The sequence below is a fragment of the Protopterus annectens genome, chromosome 1.part1, assembly GCF_019279795.1.
Source record: "Protopterus annectens isolate FY-2018-M chromosome 1.part1, PAN1.0, whole genome shotgun sequence".
NCBI classification, from domain to species: Eukaryota; Metazoa; Chordata; order Ceratodontiformes; family Protopteridae; genus Protopterus; species Protopterus annectens.
Window position 1 is genome coordinate 760,798,313 of NC_056726.1, and position 5,000 is coordinate 760,803,312.

At 46.3% G+C, this 5,000-nt stretch overlaps 1 protein-coding gene across 1 annotated transcript in view; it reads left to right on the forward strand.

Moving 5' to 3' along the window:
• Window positions 1-5,000, forward strand: part of KIF24 (kinesin family member 24) — a 2,255,161-nt gene that overhangs the window by 941,364 nt on the left and 1,308,797 nt on the right. The gene's annotated exons all lie outside the window — the stretch shown is intronic.

The following is a 5,000-nucleotide window of genomic DNA, read 5'->3' on the forward strand; positions in this document are numbered from 1 at the left end:
CATAAACAAAGACATTGGTAACCTTCAAACTCTGGATCCCACCCAGTTCAGGTTTGTGAAAGGCAGATCATGCCTCCTGAACCCGATTGACTTCTTTGAGGCAATCACCAAAGCCGTGGATGAGGTAAGGTGGTTCACACAACCTATCTTGACCTCGCCAAGGCTTTCAACGCCATCCCCCATTCTGGAATTATAGCTTAACTCACTAAACTAGGTATAAATCCCTACATCACAAGATGAGTTGCCAACTGGCTCACTGACAGAACCCACACTGTAAATGTTGCAGACTCCAAATCTGACCTAAAAGCAGTGACAAGTGGAGTTCCAGAGGGTTCCGTCATGGGACCTCTCCTGTTTGGTATCTACTTCTCTGAAGTACAGGTTAACACAGAAGGACTCTGGCTAATGAAGTTCGCAGATGACTGCAAACTAGGAGCCATAGTCAAGTCCCCAAATGATGTGGACATCCTACAGAAGGGCCTCACTGAGACAGATGCCTGGTGTCAGAGCCATGGCCTCAAGCTCAATGCCAAAAAGTGCAGTGTAATCCCCTTTGGTAAAAACTCTGTACCCATGAACTACCACGTAGGCAGCAATCTACTTAACACCGAATGCGTGATAAGAGACCTTGGGACCCAGGTGGACAGTAGTCTCTCCTTTGATAGTCACATCGCCACAGTAGTCAGGAAGTCCTTCTACTTGGCACACCTCATCATAAAAGTGTTCTCATCCAGGAAAAAAGAGGTCATTGTTCCCCTCTACTCATCATTAGACCAATTATAGAGTACAATGCCCCTTTTGGAATGTACCTCACAAGACATCTGCAGCAGCTGGAAAGGCCACAGAGGATTACTGGCCTCAAACAAATGCCCTACACTGACCGCCTCAAAAAACGCCAGCTTTACTCCGTAGCATATCGCCTACTCCAAGGTGATCTCTGCCGAACATATAAAGCTATGTCAAACCCAGAGCTGTTGGACATGCTACACCTAAAGAAATCCCAATCCCTTCAAGCTACACGCTCTAGTGACCTAAACCATGTCACAATAAACAGGACACGCTGGAGGGATAGATTCCTATCCCAGAGACTTTTATAGGTTCATAGGTTCATACTAGGCTATCTGCCCTGGGGCAATTATAAGCCTAGCCCGATTCTGTATGGCTTACGCCACCCCTTGATTTGAGTATACTGTGCCCTTTTTAAGGTTTAGTTTACTGTGCCTCTATCTAATAGTGACACGGGAGTAATCCCTGGGACAAACCTACGATCCCCCATCCACTTAACGAGATTCTTCTTGAAGAGATTCAGTGAGGTGCTCTGCCTCACATGAACTGGAATTCTATTCCAGAGCAAAGGGAGCCTCTGGGTTATGAACCTGTCTCTCCAGCAAGTTCTATTTATTTCTGTGTTGAGGTTCAAGTCCCTAGAGAGTGTGGCTCTAAGGGATTTAGATTTACTGAGGTGGAGCATGTCCATTAATTCTGGATTTGACATAGCTTTGTATGTCAGGCATAGATCGCCTCGAAGTAGGCGGTATGCAATTGAGTAGAGCTGGAGTTTTTTTTAACTGAGCAGAATATGGCATCTGTTTGAGACCCTTGATCCTCTTGGTGAGATACTTTTGGGGTCTTTATAATTGCTGCAGGTGTCGGGTAAGGTACATCCCAAAAGGGGCATTGTATTCTATGATGGGCCTGATGAGGGATGAATAAAGGGGCACGATTACCTCTCTTGATCTAGATGTGAAACCCTTCGTGATGAGGTGGGCTATGTAGAATGTCTTTCTAACCACTTTGGCAATGTGGTTTTCAAAGGAGAGATTGCTATCAACTTGGGTCCCCAGGTCCCTAATAACTTTCTCTGTACTTAATGGGTTTCCGCCTATGTGGTAATTTGTGGGCAGATTGTTTTTGCCAAAGGGTATGACTATACATTTTGTGGCATTTAGCTTTAAACCATGGCGCTGGCCCCAGTTATCTGTCTCTGTGAGACCTTTTTGAAGGATGTTTGTGTCAGCTGGAGAGTCAATTATGGCGCCCAGTTTGCAGTCATCTGCGAACTTGGTGAGCCATAGTCCTCCCACGTTTGCCTGTACCTCGGAAAAGTATATACCGAACAAGAGTGGTCCCAGGACAGAACCCTGTGGGACGCCACTTGTGACTGGTTTCAAGTCTGACATGGCTCCAGCAACTCTCACTCTGTGGGTTCTGTCTTTGAGCCAGTTTGCGACCCATCTTGTGGCATAGGGGTTTATATTTAAGCTGGATAGCTTATCTATGATGCCCGAGTGGGGTATTGTGTCAAATGCCTTTGCAAGGTCCAGATAGGCTGTGTGGACTACCTTCCCTTCATCTATGGCTTTGGTGACTGTTTCGAAGAAGTCAACCAGGTTCAAAAGGCAGGATCTGCCCTTGACAAAGCCGAACTGGGTAGGATCTAGTGTCTGTAGGTCCCCAATGTCTTTGTTTATGAGCTCCATGATGATCCTCTCCATAGCCTTGCAGACTAAGCTAGTCAGGCTTATGGAGCGATAGTTTCCAGGGTCCGTAGTGGTTCCACCTTTGTGGAGTGGGACCACTGTTGCTGTACGCCATTCTGTGGGCACATATCCTGTAGTGAGGCTGAGATTGTATAGCTGTTTTATTTGAGGGATTAGTTCCTCTTGGAGTTCATGTAGGACACAACTTGGGACACCATCTGGTCCCATGGAAGCAGTGTTTTTTGCTTTGGAGAGGGCAGCCTTCACCTGAGCATCAGAGATGTTTGGGAGGCAGCCCTCTGCCGGGATAGATACTTGCTCTTTTGGGGGTGGGGGAGTTTGCACTGAACCTGTCTGCCAGGATATTGGCGATGTCTGTGGGTTCAGTGTATTTGTTGTTGTTTAGAATCAACTCAGAATAAGTCTGGGAGTTGCATCCCAGGTTCCTAACATAACTGAAAAAAGCCTTATGATTGTGTTTGGTGCCCTGTGCAATTTTTCTCTCGAAGCTGGCCTTGGAGGATTTTATGAGGGATCATAATTTTTTGCTAGTACTGATCAGAGATGCCTACCCTATTAGGGATTTTGCTCTATCATGTAGTAGCTTCCTCCTTCTGTTGTACAGTTTATTTATGGCAGGGGTCCACCAGACTGGACACCTGCCTTTGGATGATTGGGTCTTGGTTTTGTTTGGGATAGCATGATCCATGCATTCCTGGAGATGTCCATAGAATGTGTTTATATAGGATTCTGTAGTTTGGGCCGTAGTTTCCACTGGCCCTGGGGCCTTGAAGGATTCCACTTCGGTTTTGAGAAGTAAGAAGTTCGCTTTTGAGAAGCTTTTCACTGTGGTTTTCTGGGCTGGGGGTGGGGTCAGGATGTGGACATCCAGTGAAATTAATTTATGGTCTGATCTTACCAATGAGGGATATACTTCTGGTGTGGAGCATAGAGTCCCCATGTTGGTAATGATCAGGTCTAGTATGTTGTCCCCTCTTGTGGGAGTGGTGACTAGTTGTTCCATAGCATTTGAGTTTATAATTTCCAGGAACCTTTGAGCTAAGGTGCTGGGGCTTGAGTAGTGCTCCCAGTCAATGTTTAGGTAGTTGAAGTCGCCCAATATAATGGTGTTCGGAGAGATCTTCATGTTCTCCAATGTTTTCAGGAAAGCCGAGTGGGATTCCTGACTTTGAGAGGGTGGTCTGTAGGATGCTATAAACTGAAAAGCAGTCTTGCCCACTGTTAGTTGCACATGGATGGTCTCCGATACTTCGTGCAATGCCACTAACCTGGAGGTGTGGATATCCTTGATAAATATGGAAACTCCCCCTCCTTTTGTGGTTCGGTTGGGTTTTGGGGCCGAAAAGCATGATATGAGGTATAGCCTGGTAGTGCTGGGGTGCTCTCTGGAGCCTTGAACCAGGCTTCTGTCACTGCATAGATATCTATGTTCTCCACACTGAGGGGAGCTTGGAGTGCATGCATCTTGAGGTTAAGACTTCTGGCGTTAAGCAGCATTACCCTTAGTTTCTTGTTCCTTCTGTTGTCTATGGGGGTGGGTTTGACTTTTGAGCCTTGCCTAAAAAAGGCACTTTGGGGGTGGCAAGAGCTTTTGCCAATATCCGAAAGCCCAGTGGTGACAGGTGCAAGCCGTCCCTAGCGAAGCAACATGGCTTGTCGAGCATATCATCCCAGGCTGACAGACACTGGATCCCCTTTGAATGACACCAAAATTTTAGCCAGTTGTTAAAATTGATCATTTTGTCTTTGTACTGTGGCATCATTCTAGGTGAGGGTAAGATGCTGGTCAGGGTCATACCAGCCTGGGCTACATGATCAGAGAGCTCCTCTATGTCTCTTTTCATGTAGTCCAGGGAGGTACGTCTCAGGTCATTCACACCAGCATGTACAATGACTGAGTCATATTTGTATTTGCTTTGGAGTGACCTGAGTGCTTACGTTATGTGGAGGATCCTAGCACCCGACAGGCAGCTCACCGTGACCTTCTCTTTATTCAGCCTGGTGAGCGGGACGTCAGTGTGTCTGACAATAGAGTCACCTATTACAAGAGTATCAGGTGTGTTATTCAGCCTTAAGGGCTGTGGCTGCTTGGCACACTGACTTTTTGGGCTATGTGTTGTGCGTGTTTTGTTTTGAGGTATCGTTTGCTTGGATGTCTGCTTTGGAGGTCTCTGTTGCTTAGGTAGATTTTTATTTAGAGCCTCCGAATATGTTTTTGTGTATTTATGTGTTTGGTTCGCTGATGTGGTGGGACTATGTGATACTGGGATTGTGTTGTGTGAGGTTACCTTCTCCTCCTGACTGGTTACACCAGTTTTGAGATGAGAGAGCTCAGCCTCCAGTTTGGCTAAATAGTTGCATCTCTCACATATATTTGAATCTGTTTGGAGGAGGAGAGGGTTGTCCGTGTACATGAGACAGTTGTAACATTGCCTCACAATTCCCAGATTCACCAGCTGGACTGGAGAGGAAACCATTGATTGACCTTTGGACATGCTA